Raw genomic sequence first — 20,144 nt, 5'->3', positions numbered from 1 at the left:
CTTTTAAAAGCAACGAGAGAAGATGACATGACTTCTTCAACTATAAAGAATTTGAACGGACATGTTTGCATTTGAATTTCCTTGCATTTCCATTCGTTTTCTTCATGCAACAAAATGCCGGGAAATACATTCTAGAGCGGAGGAACATGACCCTCGGACCCACGGGCATTTTGAAAGTTATTTGAACCCTCAAACTTAGAGGATCATTTGAAAATTATTTGCAAAAAGAAATAATGCTTTTAGGGATTCTTGGAAAAACATTTTTTCTGAAGTTTTTATTTTTGCCGTGGAAAAATGCCCATCATCTATATTTTATTTTTCTGATAATTTTAGTATATAAAAACTCTTTATTCCGAATTGATTTGATTTCCTTTTTAACGTTTTAGTTTCCTAGTTTTGAAAATAGGAAGGAAATCACTTTTATTAGGAATACCCGCTGGCCCATTAAGCACTTTCCTATTCTAGCCCAACAAGAGATCATCTTCTTCCTCCTTCTTCCTCACGTCACAGAGATTTTCTCCTTCCATGGACAGAGGATCCCCACCTTCGGGATTCGCGAAGCACATTCCTTCCCAGCGCCTCCCGTCGCCTCTATAAGAAGCCCCACATCCTCCTCGTTCCATTCCCGTTGAAACCGCCGCCTCTCCTCGCCTCTAGCTCGCGCACCCTCGCCGGAGTTGGCACCGGAGAACACCAGAGAACTCCTCCACCAGCAGTTTTTCCACCACCTCGCTGCACCTCCTCCACCTCCACCCTTCGGCCACCTCTCCCCACCACCTCGGCCCCCTCCACCGCCGCCCCCTTGCCACCCTTCCCCCCACCCTTCGGCTCCTCCCCCTGGAACCAGCGAGCAGCAGCACACCAGTAACTTTCCTCCTCCATCTCGCCCCCTACAGCCCACCCCTCCACCTCGCCACCACCCCCACCTGCAGGCCCCCCCTCCACCCTTCGCCCCCCTCCCCCTCCACCACTCCTCTCGCCGGCCACCACCCCCTTCCCCACCGGCGACCAGCACCTCGGCCACCATCAGCCACGGGAGCAACTCCCCAGCCACGGTAAGGCCTTCTTCCTTTTTTTTCTTGTTTTTTTTTGTTTTAGCCCTTAGATCCTATTTAGATGGTTAGATTAGATCTTAAAATACCTCTTCGGTTAGATTAGAAAAACCGTGCTGGTTTTATTTCACTTATGTTTTAGCCAGCCAGTTTTATTAGCCTCGGCCGTTTGCTCCAAACATTGCAACAAACAGCACCCGCAGCCTATAGCAACATGCCACGGGTACCCCTCTGTTAGTTACTAGTTAGCTTCAATTTTTCTGTCTAAATTGCAAAAACAGAAAGTTTCAATCTTGTTTAGCCCACAACTTTTGATCTCGAAGTCCAATGACATTGATTCTTTTTCCAGTAGCTCACAAATTTCCTGTAGTTTTTAAAAACATATAATTGGTCTATGTTTGAGATTTGCAAATATAAGTTAGATCAGATTTAGTTTAAACCTTGTTTTGCCTATTCCAGGAGTTTTAAAATAGATTTTAATTTGATTCCCTTTGGTGCTAATCACTAGTGATCTTATTTATCAGTGGTAAAAATTTCAGAGTTGTTTGAGTATTTTAGCTCACTGTTTCATGTGGAACAATTTCTGTTTCACCTCTTTTAAGATTTCGGCTAATTCCTTTTCTATATTTGCTTTTATAATATTTTCCTTATTATTTCAGAAAGATTATGTTTTGTTTCTGTTAGTTAAACAGTAGTTTTGCAACAAGTTTTTATTTTATTTTTTATTTGTTTTCATGAAATCAATTCTAGTTCCTTAGTAACTTGCAATTGGTTTCCGCATTGTTTCAAATCCCGTTTGGGAATACTTTCAAAAAGTTTTGTGAAAAATACTTTATTTTATGTTAGTTGAACTTATATCTTAGTTCCTTGTTATTATTTTCTGTTAGACAAAACTATTTAGTGTTTGACGTAGTAGAAGACTCCCTAGTCTTATTTGAAGTCGTACTATCACCTATGTTTTATGCATCATAGTTCTACCATCCTATGCCCAAATTGCATGCTGCTTAGGTACTTGGAAATTTTAGTATAGATTGTAGTATCATGTGGTAGGCACACAAGAACCCCGATACTTGGCCCGGGACGACAAATTTCATATTGCTATGCTTGAGTAGACGGGAATTCGGTTGAGTGCATAACACGAGTGATGCGAGGTTGATTAAATAATCAAGACCGGTTAAGACAAGATTTTCAAGACCTCGGACACAATGCAACTCTGGGTGAAGGACGGTTGATAGGCTCCCTGGAGAACCCAGTGGATGCCCGGGATGCTGGGGACGGCCATGACATCCTGCGGAAAGCTTCACCCAGGCTCAAAGAGACGGATGGATATTTTCAAGACCCAAGGCTTACCTGCACAGCCACAAGTCATTATGGGCTCTGGCTTGGTTGGACAACGCGGCGACTCTGGACAGTCGGTGCTAGCAGATGTAGAAGAACGGTAGGAATGGATGGGCACCAACAGGGATTCAGAGGGACCCGTTGAAAGACCATGTTTTGATCATCCGGTCTTCAAACACCTTGAAGTGCGAGGACATACTCGGAGGCGATCAAATCTTGTGGGGAACGTGTGCAAAACTCTGCAGAGTACTCAAACCTAATCGATTAGCCGTGTCCACGGTCATGGACAACTTGAGCCAAAGGAACTGAAGTTATCTGGATTTCTCAACACCATTAAATATATTTGATGAGGGTAATTATTGACAACTCGGGTACGAGAACTGGTTGGCGGAACCAGCTCGTTAACAACCAACTTTTGTAGTAATATTTTTCTTTTAGCCCCTCTTGTTGTAGGAGAAAATTTGCTTTACGCTAAAACTTACAACCCCACCTACCATATATGCATATAGTATAGATGACATTTTACCCCTCTCTTATGTGACTTGCCGGCATATTCAATATGCTGACCTACACGGCTGCAACGTCTTATGTTGCAGATATTTTTCTTCGACGAGTAAGAGTATGATTCGGGGTTACTGTCCACACTCAACTTGCCGTTGGTGTTTATCGGGACTCCACTCCCTTGACCGCTTCCGCTGAGATATTTAAGGTATATATCAGTTTTACGCTATTTTACATGTGATTGCACTTTGATATATACATTGATGTACTATGTGTACCAGCATACTGATCCAGGGATGGCACAGAAACACAGAGGCTTGACTCGTCTTGAGTCGGGTCGCTACATGTTGTTGTTGTTGTTGTTGTTCTTGTTATTATTGTTTTTGTCGTTGTTGTTGTTGTTGTTGTTGTTGTTGTCGTTTTTGTCGTTGTTGTTGTTATTGTCGTTTTTGTCCTTGTTCTCATCATTATCGATGTTGTCGTCTCTGTCATCGTCGTCGTCGTGATTGTTGTTTTTGTTGTTGTTGTTGTTGTTGTTGTTCTTGTTGTTGTTGTTTTTGTTGTTGATGTTGTTGTTGTTGGTGTTGTTGTTGTTGTAGTTGTTGTTGTTGTCGTCATCATCGTCGTCGTCATGGTCTTCGTTGTTGTTGTTGTTGTTGTTGTGATTTATGTCTTTGTTGTTGTTGTTGTTGTTGTTGCCGTCGTCGTCGTCTTATTTGTTGTTGTTGTTGTTGTTGTTATTGTTGTTGTTGTTGTTGTCGTTGTTGTTGTTGTTGTCGTTATTGTCGCTGTTGTCATTGTTGTTGTTGTTATCGTTCTTCTCGTTGTTCTCGTCATTGTCGTCGTTGTCGTTATTGTCATAGTTATCGTCGTCCTTATGGTTGTTGTTGTTGTTGTTGTACTAGTAGTCCTCGTAGTCATCGATGTCGTCGTCTTCGTCATCGTCGTCATTATCATCGTCATCATCGTCGTCGTCTTCGTTGTTTTTGTTGTTATTGTTGTCGTTGATATCGTTATTGTCGTTGTTGTCGCTGTTGTCGTTGTTGTTGGTGTTGTCATTGATGTCGTTGTTTTCGTTGTTGTTGTTGTCATTATTTTTGTTGTTTTTGTTGTCGTTGTTGTGGTTGTTCTTGTCATTGTCGTTGTTGTCGTCATTGTCGTTGTAGTCATCGTCCTTGTTATTGTTGATGTTGTCGTCGGCGTTGCTGTTGTTTTTGTTGTTGTTGTCGTCGTCATCGTCGTCACCCTCGTTGTTTTTGTTGTTGTTGTTGTTGTTGTTGCTGTTGTTGTTGCCGTTGTTGTTGTTGTTGTGTTGTTGTTTTCATCGTTGTTGTCGTTCTTCTCGTTATTGTCGTTGTTGTCGTCATTGTCGTTGTCGTCGTCATTCTCGTCATCGTCCTTGTGGTTCTTGTTGTTGTTATTGTTATTGTTGTTTTGTGGTTGTTGTTGTTCTTGTTGTTCTTGTTGTTCTTGTTGTTTGTTGTTGTTTTTGTTTGTTATTGTTGTTGTTGTTGTTGTCGTCCTTGTCATCATCGTCTTCGTTGTGGTTGTCGTCGTTGTTGTTGTTGTTGTTGTTGTTATTGTTGTTATGTTTGTTATTGTAGTTGTTGTTGTTGTTGTCGTCATCGTGATTGTCCTCGTTGTCGTCGTCATCGTCGTCATCGTCATCATCGTCGTCATGATCGTCGTCATCGTCTTCATTATCATCGTCCTCGTCGTTGCTGTTGTTGTCGTTGTCATCATCGTTGTTGTTGTTATTGTTACTGTTGTTGTTATTGTTCTTATAGTTTTTGTTGCTATTGTTGTTCTTGTTCTTCTTGTCGTCGTCATCGTCATCTTTGTTGTTGTTGTTGTTTTTCTTGTTTGTCTTGTTCTTGTTGTTGTTGTTGTTGTCATGGTCGTCGTCGTCCTCGTACTTTTTTTGTTCTTGTTTTTGTTGTCGTTGTTGTCGTCGTCGTCGTCGTTGTTGGTGTTGTTGTTGTTGTTGTTTTCGTTATTCTCATCATTGTCGTTGTTGTCATCGTTGTCGTCATCGTCATTGTTCTTGTTGTTGTTGTTGTTGTTGTTGTTGTTGTTGTCGTCGTTGTTGTTGTTCTTGTTGTTGTTGTCGTCGTCGTCTTCATTGTCCTCGTTGTCATCGTTGTCGTCGTCGTTGTTCTTGTTGTTCTTGTCGTTGTTGCAGTCGTCTTCATTGTTATTGTTGTTGTTGTTGTTGTTGTTGTTGTTGTTGTTATTTTTGTCGTCGTCGTCGTTGTTGTTGTTGTTGTTGTTGTTGTTGTTGTCGTTTTTGTCATTGTTTGTGTTATTGTCATTGTTGTCCTTGTTCTCATCATTATTGTTGTTGTCATCTCTGTCGTCGTCGTGATTGTTGTTTTTGTTTTTGTTGTTGTTGTTGTTGTTGTTGTTGTTGTTGTTGTTGTCATTGTCGTTGTCGTCGTCGTCTTCGTTGTTGTTGTTGTTCTAATTTATGTCGTTGTAGTTGTTGTTTTTGTTGTTGTTGTTGTTGTTGTTCTTGTTGCCGCCGTCGTGGTTATCTTCTTCTTTGTTGTTGTTGTTGTCGTTGTTGTTGTTGTCACTGTTGTCGTTAATGTCGTTGTTGTCATTGTCGTTGTTGTTATCGTTCTTTTCGTTGTTCTTGTCATTGTCGTCGTTGAGGTTGTTGTCATCGTTGTCGTCATCCTTATGGTTGTTGTTGTTATTGTACTAGTAGTCGTCGTAGTCATCGTCGTCGTCATCGTAGTCATCGTCGTTATTATCATCGTCATCATCGTCGTCGTCTTCGTTGTTTTGTTGTTATTGTTGTTGTTGATATCGTTATTGTCGTTGTTGTAGCTGTTGTTGTTGTTGTTGTCCTTGATGTCGCTGTTCTTGGTGTTTTTGTTGTTGTCATTATTTTTGTTGTTGTTGTTGTCGTTACTGTTTGTTGTTGTTGTTATTTTTGTTTGTTGTTGTTTTTGTTTGTTGTTGTTTTTGTTTGTTATTGTTGTCGTCGTCGTCTTCATTGTAGTTGTCGTTGTTGTTGTTGTTGTTGTTGTTGTTGTTGCTGCTGTTGTTGTTGTTGTTGTTGTTGTTGTTGTTGTTGTTGTTGTGTTTGTTGTTGTTGTTGTTGTTGTTGTTGTCATCGTTGTTGTCATCATTGTAGTCGTCATCGTCGTCATGATCGTCGTCATCGTCTTCATTCTCGTCGTCCTCGTCGTTGTTGTTGTTGCTGCTGTTGTTGTCGTTGTTGTTGTTGTTGTTATTGTTACTGTTGTTGTTGTTGGTGGTGGTGTTCTTATAGTCTTTGTTGCTATTGTTGTTCTTGTTCTTGTTGTCGTCGTCATCGTCGTCTTCGTTGTTGTTGTTGTTTTTCTTGTTTGTCTTGTTGTTATTGTTGTTGTCATCGTCGTCGTCGTCCTCGTTGTTTTTTGTTGTTGTTTTTGTTGTCGTTGTTGTCGTTATCATTGTTAATGTTGTTGTTGTTGGTGTTGTTTTTGTTATTCTCATCATTATCGTTGTTGTCATCATCCTCGTCATCGTCATTGTTCTTGTTGTTGTTGTTGTTGTTGTTGTTGTCGTTGTTGTTGTTGTTGTTGTTTTGTTCTTGCTGTTGTCGTCGTTGACTTCACTGTTCTTGTTGTCATCGTCGTCGTCGTCGTCGTTGTTCTTGTTGTTGTTTTTGTTATTCTTGTTGTTGTTGTTGTTCTTGTTGTCGTTGTCGTCGTCATTATTATTGTTGTTCTTATTGTTGTTGTTGTTGTTGTTGTTGTGTGTCGTTGTTGTTATTGTTGTTGTTGTTGTTGTTGTTGTCGTCGTCGTTTTTTTCGTTGTTGTTGTCCTTGTTCTCATCATTATCGTTGTTGTCGTCGCTGTCGTTGTCGTCGTCGTGATTGTTGTTTTTGTTGTTTTTGTTGTTGTTGTTGTTGTTGTTGTTGTTGTTGTTGTTGTTGATTGTGTTGTTGTTGTTGTTGTCATCGTCGTCGTTGTCGTCATCTTCGTTGTTGTTGTTGTTGTTGTTGTTAGTTATGTTGTTTTTGTTGTTGTTTTTGTTGTTTTTGTTGTTGTTGTTGCCGTCGTCGTCATCATCTTCTTGTTGTTGTTGTTGTTGTTGTTGTTGATTGTGTTGTTGTTGTCGTCGTCATTGTGGTTGTTGTTGTTTTTCTTGTTGTCATCGTCGTCATCGTCGCTGTTGTCATCGTCGTCGTCATCGTCATTGTTATTGTTATTATTCCTGTTGTTCTTGTTGTTGTTGTTGTTGTCGTCGTCGTCGTCTTCATTGTTGTTGTGTTTGTCGTCGTTGTTGTTGTTGTTGTTGTTGCTATTGTGGTTGTTGTTCTTATTGTCGTTGTTGTCGTGGTTATCATCATTATCGTTGTTGTCGACTCTGTCGTCGTCGTCGTGGTTGTTGTTGTTGTTGTTGTTGTTGTTGTTGTTGTTGTTGTTGTTGTTGTTGTCGTTGTCGTCGTCGTCTTCGTTGTTGTTCTTGTTGTTGTTGTTGTTGTTGCTGTTGTTGTTGTTGTCGTTATTGTCATTATTGTCGTTAATGGCGCTGTTGTCATTGTTGTTGTTATCGTTATTCTCGTTGTTCTCGTCATTGTCGTTGTTGTCGTCGTTGTCGTCGTTGTGTTTGTGGTTGTTTTTGTTGTTGTTGTTGTTGTTGTTGTAGTCGTCGTCGTCGTCATCATCGACGTCGTCGTCGTCGTTATCATCATCATCTTCATCATCATCGGCGGTGGCGGCGGCGTTATCGTCGTCTTCGTTGTTTTTGTTGATATTGTTGTTGTAACATCCCAAAATTATAAATTTTGGAATGTTAATATAATTATTAGATTGATTGTTTGTTTGTTTGCTAAGTGACTGAAACTTGTGTGAAATTTGAAACTTTTCAAAACTTTTCAATGAGAGGGGATAAAATGACTTTTCCCTTCTCCGGTGAATTCAAATTCAATCTTTTAAAAGCAAAGAGAAAAGATGACATGACTTCTTCAACTATAAAGAATTCGAACGGAGCTATTTGCATTTGAATTCTTTTGCATTTCCATTCGTTTTCTTCGTGCAAGAAATGCCGGGAAATACATTCTAAAGAGTGGAGGAACATGACACTCAAATACCCGGGCATTTTGAAAGTCATTTGAACCCTAAAATTTAGAGGATCATTTGAAAATTATTTGCAAAAGAAAATAAACCTTTTAGGCAATTTTTGTGAAAATAATTTTTTCTGAAGTTTTTATTTTTGCTGTGGAAAAATGCCCATCATTTATATTTTGTTTTTGTGATAATTTTAGTATATAAAAACTATTTATTACGAATTGATTTGATTTCCTTTTTATCATTTTAGTTTCCTAGTTTTAAAAATAGGAAAGAAATCATTTTTATTAGGAAACCCCAGGTGGCCCATTAAGAGCTTTCCAAATTTGGCCCAACAGAGGATCATCTCCTACCTCTCTCTCCCTCACGTCACAGTAGCTTTCCATCCATGGAGGAAGGAATCCCCTCCTTCCCGATCTCCCTCCTCCTTCCTTCCGGACGCCATTCGAGACCGCCTATAAATTCCCACCGTCCTCCTCTCTCCATTTTTCCCGAGAGAACCCCCTCTCCTCGCCTCTAGCTCGCACGCCACCATCACCCCGTCGGCACCAGAGAACAGCCACAGGAGTTCCTCCACCTCGTCACCCCCTGCACCCTCCACCTCCCCTCCCTGCCGAGTTCTCCACCCCTTCGGCCACCACCTCGCTGCACCCCTCCACCCCGCCGGCCCCCCTGCTGCCCCATCCCCATCCCCATCGCCATTGCCACGAGCAGCAGCACACCAGCAGTTTTTTCCTCCACCTCGCCCCCTACAGCCCCCCCTCTCCACCTTGCCCCCCTCCCCTCCCAGGAGCACCCCACCCCTTCGGCCCCCCCTCCACCACTCCTCTCGCCGGCCACCACCCCTTTCCCCACCGGCGACCAGCCCGCTCGGCCACCATCAGCCACGGGAGCAGCTCCACCACGGTAAGGACTCTCTCCTCTCTGTTGTTCTTTCTTTTCTTTTGTAGCCCTTAGATCATTATTAGATGGTGTAGATTAGATCCTAGTATACCTCTTTGGTTTAGATTAGAAAACCAGCGGTTTTTAATTTCACTTATCATTTAGCCAGCAAATTTTACTAGCCCTCGGCCGTTTTCTCCTAGCGTTGCAACAAACACCCTCCGCAGCCTATCACATCATGCCACGTCTACCCCCTATTTGTTAGCTAGTCAACTTCAGTTTTTCTGTCTAAACTGCAAAAACAGAAAGTTTATGTTTTGTTTTCGCCACAACTTTTGATACCGAAGTCCAATGACAATGATTGTTTTTCCAGTAGATCAAAAATTTCCTGTAGTTTTTAAAAACATATAATGTGTTTATGTTTGAAATTTGCAAATATAAGTTATATCAGATTTAGTTTAAACCTTGTTTTGCCTATTGCAGGAGTTTAAAAATAGCTTTTAATTTGATTCCTTTTGGTACTGATCACTAGTTATCCTATTTATCAGTGGTAAAAATTGCAGATTTGTTTGAGCATCTTAGCACACTGTTTCATGTGAAACAATTTCCGTTTCACCTCTTTTAGGATTTCGGCTAATTCCTTTTCTATTTTTGTTTTTCAAATATTTTATTTATTATTTCAGAAATATTATGTTTTGTTTCTATTAGTTAAACAGTAGTTTTGCAACAAGTTTTTATTTTTGTTTTATTTGTTTTCATGAAATCAATTCTAGTTCCTTAGTAACTTGCAATTGTTTTCCCCACTGTTTCAAATCCCGTTTGGAAATACTTTCAAAAATTTTGTGAAAAATACTTTATTTTATCTTAGTTAGATTTACATCTTAGTTCCTTGTTATTATTTTCTGTTAGACAAAAACTATTTAGTGTTTGATGTAGTAGAAGACTCCCTAATCTTATTTGAAGTTTCTTTCGGTTTCTTATTCGCTCTCTCTCTTTTGTTTTGATTGCTAGTATGAGTGCTTATGTGAATGATATGTTTGTTATATATATTTCATCGGAGAGTGACGAGTAGTCTATCAAGTTATTTCTCGAGAAAATTCTGCTTCGTCAACATCACCAGGCAAGTCACTTTGATCATACTATCACCTATGTTTTATGCATCATAGTTCTACCATCCTATGCCCAATTGCATGCTGCTTAGGTACTTGGAGATTTTAGTATAGATTGTAGTATCATGTGGTAGGCACACAACATCCCCGATACTTGGCCCTGGGACGACAAAGTTCATATTGCTATGCTTGAGTAGACGGGATTTCGGTTGAGTGCATAACACGAGTGATGCTAGGTTGACTAAATAATCAAGACTGGTTAAGACAAGATTTTCAAGACCTCGGACGCAATGCAACTCTGGGTGAGGGACTGTTGATCGGCTCCCTGGAGAACCCAGTGGATGCCCGGGATGCTGGGGACGGCCATGACATCCCGCGGAAAGCTTCACCCAGGCTCAAAGAGACGGACGGATATTTTCAAGACCCAAGGCTTACGTGCACAGCCACAAGTCATTATGGGCTCTGGCTTGGTTGGACAACGCGGCGACTCTGGACAGGCGGTGCTAGCATATGTAGAAGAACGGTAGGAATGGATGGGCACCGACAGGGATTCAGAGGGACCCGTTGAAAGACCATGTTTTGATCATCCGGTCTTCAAACACCCTGAAGTGCGAGGACATACACGGAGGCGATCAAATCTTGTGGGGAACGTGTGCAAAGCTCTGCAGAGTACTCAAACCTAATCGATTAGCCGTGTCCACGGTCAAGGACAACTTGAGCCAAAGGAACTGAACTTATATGGATTTCTCAACACCTTTAAATATATTTGATGAGGGTAATTATTAACAACTCGGGTACGAGAACTGGTTGGCGGAACCATCTCGTTAACAACCAACAATGTAGTAACATTTTGCTTTTAGCCCCCTCTTGTTGTAGGAGAAAAATTTGCTTTACGCTAAAACTTATAGCCCCACCTGCCATATATGCATATAGTATAGATGATTAATTTTCACCCCTCTCTTATGTGACTTGCCGGCATATTCAATATGCTGGCCTACACGGCTGCAACGTCTTATGTTGCAGATATTTTCTTCGACGAGTAAGAGTACGATTCAGGGTTACAGTCTACACTCAACTTGCCGTTGGTGTTTATTGGGACTCCACTCCCTTGACCGCTTCCGCTGAGATATTTAAGGTATATATCAGTTTTACGCTATTTTACATGTGATTGCACTTTGATATATATATATACATTGATGTACTGTGTGTGCCAGCATACTGATCCAGGGATGGCACAGAAACACAGAGGCTTGACTCGTCTTGAGTCGGGTCGCTACAGAAATGGTATTGAGAGCACATGTTGCCTGTAGGACGTGACCCCTAGAAACTGGAAATTTCTTAGGATAGGATCTCTCAAAAATCTTATTTTCGAAAACACCTTTTACTTCTCATCCCTTCTGAGTTCATCAAATGTTCTCTGTCACCTCAAATAGTTATACAATCCCCTTACCCCTTCGACCTCATGAAGTATCAACGGAGTTCTACTTCAAAGTAAAGAGGATTTCACCACGCGTTTGAAGAATTGACGCTACACCAACAGAGGACTCCCAAGACCCGAAGAACTCAAAGACCCTGAAGTGTTCGAATAATTATATGACCATTACAAGTCCAAACCCCTTTTATATACCCACGTTAGATACGATGATTTGTGAACCGTCTTTGGTGTGTGTTTTCCGACGGCCAGAAATAAAATCTATTCTCAAAAATATTGTTTGTATGGTGTGTATCTCCCTCCCTCTCTTACCCGTCTTCTCCCCAAAACCTCAACCCTACCAGATGGAGTATGAAGCTGGACTTGTAGTCTCTGGACCAATGACCCAGCTGGAAGCTGAGATATGGATTCAGAACATGGAGAACCACTTCGGGAGCAACTTGATCTCAAGGAAGTATGAAGTGGAACACGCTGTCCAGTACTTTACCCAAAGTGCTGCTACCTGGTGGAGCACCATGCCATACAAGGATTTAGTGGAGCAGAAAGTTGGGAAGAATTCAAGAAGACTCTGTTAAGATCCCGTCTCATTCAGAAGGGCTATGATAGTCCGAAGGAGAAGACTTGTGCATGCAAGATCTATGGAGAAATAGGACACACCCAGGAAGAACACACGGATGGATGCACTCATTGTGAAGAAAATCACCCAGCTAAGGAGTGCCCAAGTAGTCAGGTGACTTGTTTCCTTTGTCAAGGAACCACCCACTACCCAGCTCAGTGTCACATTTACCCCAAGGTGCAACAAGTTGTCAAGCAGCAGAAAGATGCAGTGAAGGAAACACTCAAGAAGAACATTCTAGAAGAGCCGGTGATGAACGAAAATATTGAAGACCCTGATGGACAAGGTCTGACCAGATTTTTCTCCAATGCTTGCTACTCATGTGGAGAAGAAGGACATTATTCGCAGGACTGCACGAAGAGAAGCCAAGAGTATCTGGGATACTTCCTGATGGAAGAAGTGGAGTTTGATCCACTTGAAATAGAAGAACTGGCCAAAATAAAGGAGTCCGGAAAGAAGAACAAGTACCCTCGGAAGAACCAAATCTCGGCAGACATAGATCTGAGTCATGTCAGATGTTACAAGTGTATGAAGTTTGGCCACCACAAATACATGTGCCCAGGAAGAAAGCCGGGAATCCAAGGAGCAAAATCAGAAGCTAAGAAGCCTCGAGACTTGTCAGAAATCATTTGCTTTTGTTGCAAGGAAGCAGGACATTTTGCTAGCGATTGTCCACAAAGGAAGAAAGCTAGAATGGAGTAGTTAAGTTTTGACTGTGGCAATAAGTGTAATCCGAAGCACTCTTGTTTTTCATAAGATCATGGAGTGAAATTTTTGTAACATTAGTCCCTGAGATTGTAATAACATCATGAATAAATGGAATTTATTGTCTCATGATTGTCTATGTTGAAACTGTATGCGTTATTTCTCTCCGAACAAACATCTCTGAACATTATGAGGATATGAGAAAATATGGTTTATGCAGGCATGAGTATAATTCATATTAAGTGTGGTAGTAATCGGTAAACCCACAGGATCCACTGAGTAGGAATGTACCATGATTACCACGGAGACACATACATTCCTCTGAGTACCTATTTACTGACACCTGCAGATGACAACTCTCTACGAGTCATTCCTCAAGGGCCCAGAAATGATCATGACCCTGACCAGTGATCATGATTACCCGAAAATCCTTCAGGACATTATGAAGCACATTCATCTCGAAGGAGATGCAGTCTACAAAGGCTACCCATACATGGAAAATGGAGTGGAACTTTGGTACGTGGAAGTACACCTCCATCATGTGAAAGGAGTTTGTCCAAAGACTATGGGGCAATACTTTTTCATTTCACGTGTACCACGAGCAACCTTCTTTGATGCTGTTCGTGAAGCTGCCATGGAAGCCATACGTCAGATTGGAGAAATACTTGAAGCAAGACTCCGTCATACCCAGGAATACCTGAGTGAAGTACGTGCGGAGATGATGAAGATGAAGCTAATGGACACCATGATGAAGCAAAAGATGGATGATTTCAAGGAGCACATCGAAAAGTTCGAGTGGAACTAAAGTACCTCCAAGAGAGGCAGATGAAGAAAGTTGGCAGAAATGCTCGACCATACTGAACCATGTGGATGGCAGCATTTGTAATAAAGTACTTTTGAAATTAAGGATGAAATAAAGGATTTATTATAAAATGCATATGATTTATGGAAGAAGCTATGATGGATCAACAAACGTTTTCTTAGGAGCATACGAAAACCTGAGAGTTGCGAAGATACGATAGATGTTTCATTCAGGTTGCAGAACCAATGGATTATCCGAACTTCGTTCGTTGACAAGAGAAATTCTGCAACGCTTGTGAGGATGCCCAAGTGTTAGAATGCGAGATTCGCTAAACCTTATACAGAGAAATGATTTGGGTGCGGAATGGATTGATCACCATGATGACTTACTCTTATCGTTTATCTTGCTATTCGGAATGGTAAATTAGAGAGACTTACCCATATAGAGAGAAGACGTTCTTTGAAGCTTTTGTTTAAGCCTTAGAGTGGTATAAGAAAAGCCCATGTACATGGCATTTGTTGTCACACGTAGGAAATTTTACGGTGAGAATGTAACCAAGACCCCTCTCTCTGCAGGATAACCACCAATGGTAGACCAGCATGAGAACCATCGATATGTTATTTAGAATTGACAACGAGGCTGTCAGTTAAGAAGACCCAGTTACGGAAGAAGCTTATATCAACGGGAGAGCACCACCAAAGGATTTAATATGAAGACTGTGCGATGTGAGTTGCCAAAACCCTAGAGGATCGTTAAAGCATTTTGAGGGACCAGTATCTCTTATTTTAAGTGTGGTAGCATCCCACTTTGCGGGAGATTGGATTTGTTAGAAGACCCCCAAACCCTAACCTTTCTTTCTAACCTCCTCAAATCTCGACGAAGAGATTCATTTTAAGTGTGGTAGTTTGTAACATCCCAAAATTATAAATTTTGGAATGTTACTATAATTATTAGATTGATTGTTTGTTTGTTTGCTGAGTGACTGAAACTTGTGTGAAATTTGAAACTTTTCGAAACTTTTGAATGAGAGGGGATAAAATGACTTTTCCCTTCTCCGGTGAATTCAAATTCAATCTTTTAAAAGCAAAGAGAGAAGATGACATGACTTCTTCAACTATAAAGAATTCGAACGGAGATATTTGCATTTGAATTCTTTTGCATTTCCATTCGTTTTCTTCGTGCAAGAAATGCCGGGAAATACATTCTAAAGAGCGGAGGAACATTTGAAAATTTGAAAATTATTTGCAAAAGAAAATAAACCTTTTAGGCAATTTTTGTGAAAATAATTTTTTCTGAAGTTTTTATTTTTGCCGTGGAAAAATGCCCATCATTTATATTTTATTTTTTTGATAATTTTAGTATATAAAAACTCTTTATTCCGAATTGATTTGATTTCCTTTTTATCATTTTAGTTTCCTAGTTTTAAAAATAGGAAAGAAATCGTTTTTATTAGGAAACGCCAGGTGGCCCATTAAGAGCTTTCCAAATTTGGCCCAACAGAGGATCATCTCCTACCTCTCTCTCCCTCACGTTACACTAGCTTTCCATCCATGGAGGAAGGAATCCCCTCCTTCCCGATCTCCCTCCTCCTTCCTTCCGGACGCCATCCGAGACCGCCTATAAATTCCCACCGTCCTCCTCTCTCCATTTTTCCCGAGAGAACCCCCTCTCCTCGCCTCTAGCTCGCGCGCCACCATCACCCCGTCGGCACCAGAGAACAGCCACAGGAGTTCCTCCACCTCGTCACCCCCTGCACCCTCCACCTCCCCTCCCTGCCGAGTTCTCCACCCCTTCGGCCACCACCTCGCTGCACCCCTCCACCCCGCCAGCCCCCCTGCTGCCCCATCCCCATCCCCATCCCCATTGCCACGAGGAGCAGCACACCAGCAGTTTTTTCCTCCACCTCGCCCCCTACAGCCCCCCTCTCCACCTCGCCCCCCTCCCCTCCCAAGAGCACCCCACCCCTTCGGCCCCCCCTCCACCACTCCTCTCGCCGGCCACCACCCCTTCCCCACCGGCGACCAGCCCCCTCGGCCACCATCAGCCACGGGAGCAGCTCCACCACGGTAAGGACTCTCTCCTCTCTGTTGTTCTTTTTTTTCTTTTGTAGCCCTTAGATCATTATTAGATGGTGTAGATTAGATACAAGTATACCTCTTCGGTTTAGATTAGAAAACCGGCGGTTTTTAATTTCACTTATCATTTAGCCAGCAAATTTTACTAGCCCTCAGCCGTTTGCTCCTAGCGTTGCAACAAACACCCTCCGCAGCCTATCACATCATGCCACGTCTACCCCTATTTGTTAGCTAGTCAACTTCAGTTTTTCTGTCTAAATTGCAAAAACAGAAAGTTTCTGTTTTGTTTTGGCCACAACTTTTGATCCCGAAGTCCAATGACATTGATTCTTTTTCCAGTAGATCACAAATTTCCTGTAGTTTGTAAAAACATATAATTTGTTTATGTTTGAAATTATCAAATATAAGTTAGTTCAGATTTAGTTTAAAACTTGTTTTGCCTACTCCAGGAGTTTAGAAATAGCTTTTAGTTTGATTCCTTTTGGTACTGATCACTAGTGGTCCTGTTTACCAGTGGTAAAACATTCAGATTTGTTTGAGTACTTTAGCTCACTGTTTCACGTGAAACAATTTCTGTTTCACCTCTTTTAGGATTTCGGCTAATTCCTTTTCTATTTTTGTTTTTAAAATATTTTATTTATTATTTCAGAAATATTATGTTTTGTTTCTGTTAGTTAAACAGTAGTTTTGCAACAAGTTTTTATTTTAGTTTTATTTGTTTTCATGAAATCAATTCTAGTTCCTTAGTAACTTGCAATTGTTTTCCCCACTGTTTAAAATCCCGTTTGGGAATACTTTCAAAAAGTTTTGTGAAAAATACTTTATTTTATCTTAGTTAGATTTATATCTTAGTTCCTTGTTATTATTTTCTGTTAGACAAAAACTATTTAGTGTTTGATGTAGTAGAAGATCCGGGTATCATCAGTTGAAAATTCGTGAACAGGATATAACCAAGACAGCCTTTACCACTCGGTACGACTTGTATTAGTACACGGTCATGTCATTTGGACTGACTAATGCTCCGGCATATTTTATGAATCTGATGAACAAGGTATTTATGGAATACATGGACAAGTTTGTGGTGGTGTTCATCGATGACATACTGATATTCTCCAAGAACGAAGAGGATCACAAGGAACATCTGCGTCTAGTTCTGGAGAAGCTTCGAGAGCATAAGCTATATGCAAAGTTTAGCAAATGTGAGTTTTGGTTGAAGGAAGTCGGATTTCTCGGACACGTCATCTCAGGAGAAGGAATAGCAGTGGACCCTGCCAACGTCGCAGCAGTCACCGAATGGGTAGCACACACTTCAGTCAAGGAGATCCGCAGTTTCCTCGGGCTTGCCGGATATTACCGGAGGTTGATTGAGAATTTCTCAAAGATTGCCAAGCCCATGACAGAGTTGTTGAAGAAGGAATCCAAGTATATTTGGACTGAGGAATGTGAAACCACTTTTCAAGAGCTGAAGAAACATCTTGTTACAGCCCCAGTGCTGATATTGCCGAACATTCGGAAGGATTTCCAGGTTTACTGTGACGCTTCTCGTCAAGGACTCGGAGGAGTGCTCATGCAAGAAGGCAAAGTTGTAGCCTATGCATCCAGACAGCTGAGACCTCATGAGTTGAATTATGCCACACATGACTTGGAACTAGCAGCCGTAGTGCACGCTCTCAAGACCTGGAGACATTTTCTGATCAGAAATAGTTGTGATGTTTACACTGATCACAAGAGCCTGAAATATATCTTCACGCAGAAGGAGTTGAACCTCAGACAGAGGCGATGGCTAGAGTTGATCAAGGACTATGACATGAGATTGCATTATCACCCAGGCAAGGAAAATGTTGTAGCCGATACGTTGAGCCGCAAGAGTTATGTGAACACGCTCACAGCTGGAGGATTACCCCAGGAGTTAGTCGATGACCTCCGAGAGCTCAAATTTGAGATAGTTCCAAGAGGATTTGTTGCCACTCTGGAAATTCAGTCTACTTTGACAGAAAAGATCTGCGAAGCACAGAAATCAGACAAGGAGATAGCTGAGATTAAGCAGAAGATGGAAGACGGGAAGGCTAAAGGTTTTCCTGAGGATGAACGCGGAACTTTATGGTTTGAGGATCGCATCTATGTGCCCAATGATCCCGAACTCAGGAAGTTGATACTTAAGGAGGCCCATGATTCCCCGTACTCGATACACCCCGGCAACACCAAGATGTATCTGGATCTGAAAGAAAGTTTCTGGTGGACAGGATTGAAGAAAGACATTGCCTAGTTCGTAGCGGTATGTGATGTTTGTCAGAGAGTAAAAGCCGAGCATCAGAAGCCAGCAGGTTTGCTCCAACCTTTGCCGATACCCGAGTGGAAATGGGAAAAGCTTGGTATGGACTTCATCACAGGATTACCTCGGACCCGTTTTGGCTATGATTCTATTTGGGTTGTGGTCGATCGTTTGACCAAGGTAGCTCACTTCATTCCGGTGAAGACTACTTACACGAGTGCCAAGCTGGCCAAGATATATATGACGAGGATCGTATGTCTGCATGGAGTACCGAAGAGCATTGTGTCCCATAGAGGGACTCAGTTCACATCAAAATTTTGGCATCAACTGCATGAAACCTTGGGAACGAGATTGGAGTTCAGTACAACTTTTCACCCGCAGACAGATGGACACACCGAGAGAGTGAATCATATTCTGGAGGACATGTTGAAAGCTTGCGCACTAGACTATGGCCCCTTTCGAAGCTCTATACGGAAGGAGGTGCAGAACACCGTTGATGTGTGATGGAGTTGGAGACCGACAACTTTTTGGTCCCGACCTTATCCGAGATTCTGAAGAGAAGGTCAAGCTTATTCGTGACCGACTCAAGATAGCTCAGTCCAGGCAGAAGAGTTATGCGGACAGCAAATGCAAGGAAGTAACGTACGAAGTGGGAGAACGAGCATACCTTCGGGTGTCTCCACTTCGAGGAATCAAGAGATTCGGTGTGAAAGGAAAATTAGCACCTCGTTTCATTGGCCCCTACAAAATTCTTGAACGTAGAGGCGAAGTTGCATACAAACTGGAACTGCCGGAAGGATTGTCCGGAGTTCATGATGTCTTCCATGTTTCCCAGTTGAAGAAATGCCACGCTGAGATGGCCGATGTTCCGTTGAGAGATACAGTGCCCCTAGAGGCCATACAGCTTGATAGTGATCTGACGTATGAGGAGAAACCCCTCAGGATTCTCGAGACTGCCAATAGAGTTACCCGCAGCAAGATCATCAAGTTCTGCAAGGTTTTGTGAAGCCACCACACTAAGGAAGAAGCCACCTGGGAACGAGAAGAGGATCTTCGTCGAGACCACCCGCACCTGTTTTCTAGCCAACCCGAATCTCGAGGGCGAGATTCATCTTAAGGTGGGTAGGTTTGTAACATCCCAATTTTCCTAATTGGGAATGTTTTACATTGTAGCTAAGCATCTATGCATATTGATTGAATTAAATTTAGCACGGGAATTTCTTTCGTCTTTTGATTTGCATTTTCATTTTTCCTCGCACGAGTAATGCCCGGAGAAATACTCTCTTGCACGCAAGAGAGAGAACGGAGGAAAATGACCCTCCAAAGTGCGGGCAAATTTCTGAAATATTTGAGCGAATAAACCCAAAGAATATTTGCAAAAAGAAAATAAAGCAAATTTGGGAATTTCTGAAAAAACATTTTTTTTAAGTTTTTATTTTTGCTTTGAAAAAATGTTATTCGGTAGAGCATATTTTTCTGATTTTTTTGGTATATAATACTTTATATTAATATTTTGATTTACTTTCCTTTTTTCGCTTTTGTTTTCTGTTTCGGAAAAAAGTTAGAAATTAGGAAAGTTCTAATTTTTTTGGAGCCGCCGCCCGAGCGTTTATTAGGCCTGGGCCTCAATCCCCCGCCGCCAGGGATGGATTCCCTAGATCCTGGCCGACCGCCCCTTCCCTCCCCGCCTCTCTCTCACTGCCAAGTGGGGCCCCCTAGCCGAGCCTCCCTCCCGTCGGCCACCTTCTTCTTCCTCCTTCCTAATTCCTTCCGAGATCGAAACCGAGCCCGAGAACTCGGGATTTCCCTGCCGATTTCCCTCTCTCTTTCCTTCTCCCCAAGCCCCCCTGGCCTATATATACTACCACCCCCGGCCGCCCCCGTTCCCACCCTTACCTCGCCGAACCGCCGCCGCCCAAGCCCTCTGCCGTTGCCACCAGCAGCCGAGCTGCTGCCACCTTCGGCCGCCTCCCTGGAGCAGCGCCCCGTCAGGCGCCCCACTCCGCCCGACCCCTCCTCGAGGAGCATGACCACCCCCGCCGCCGCCTCCCCGTCTCTCCATCGCCCCCCGGAGATCCCCCCCCTTGCCGGCGACCCTCTTCCTCGCCGGAGTAGCTCCCAGCCATGGTAGACTCTCCCACCTCTTTGTTATTTCTCTTTTTCTTGTTTGTAGCCCTTAGATCTTAGATGTAGGGTATAGATTAGATCCTATAGTACCCCTTCGGCTTAGAGTAGGAAACCGGCGGTTTATTTTCACTTATGTTTTAGCCAGCAAGTTTCGTTTAGCCTCGGC

General features: G+C 42.3%; 1 pseudogene; it reads right to left on the bottom strand.

The window, feature by feature from the left end:
- The window catches only part of LOC123397995, a 79,220-nt pseudogene extending 59,341 nt beyond the window's left edge, over positions 1-19,879 (bottom strand).
- Positions 19,880-20,144: the final 265 nt, after the last annotated feature.

The sequence above is a fragment of the Hordeum vulgare genome, chromosome 1H (genome assembly GCF_904849725.1).
Source record: "Hordeum vulgare subsp. vulgare chromosome 1H, MorexV3_pseudomolecules_assembly, whole genome shotgun sequence".
In the NCBI taxonomy this organism is placed as follows: domain Eukaryota; kingdom Viridiplantae; phylum Streptophyta; class Magnoliopsida; order Poales; family Poaceae; genus Hordeum; species Hordeum vulgare.
The sequence above is the reverse complement of the archived record's forward strand: the minus strand, read 5'-3'. Positions and strand labels throughout refer to the sequence as shown.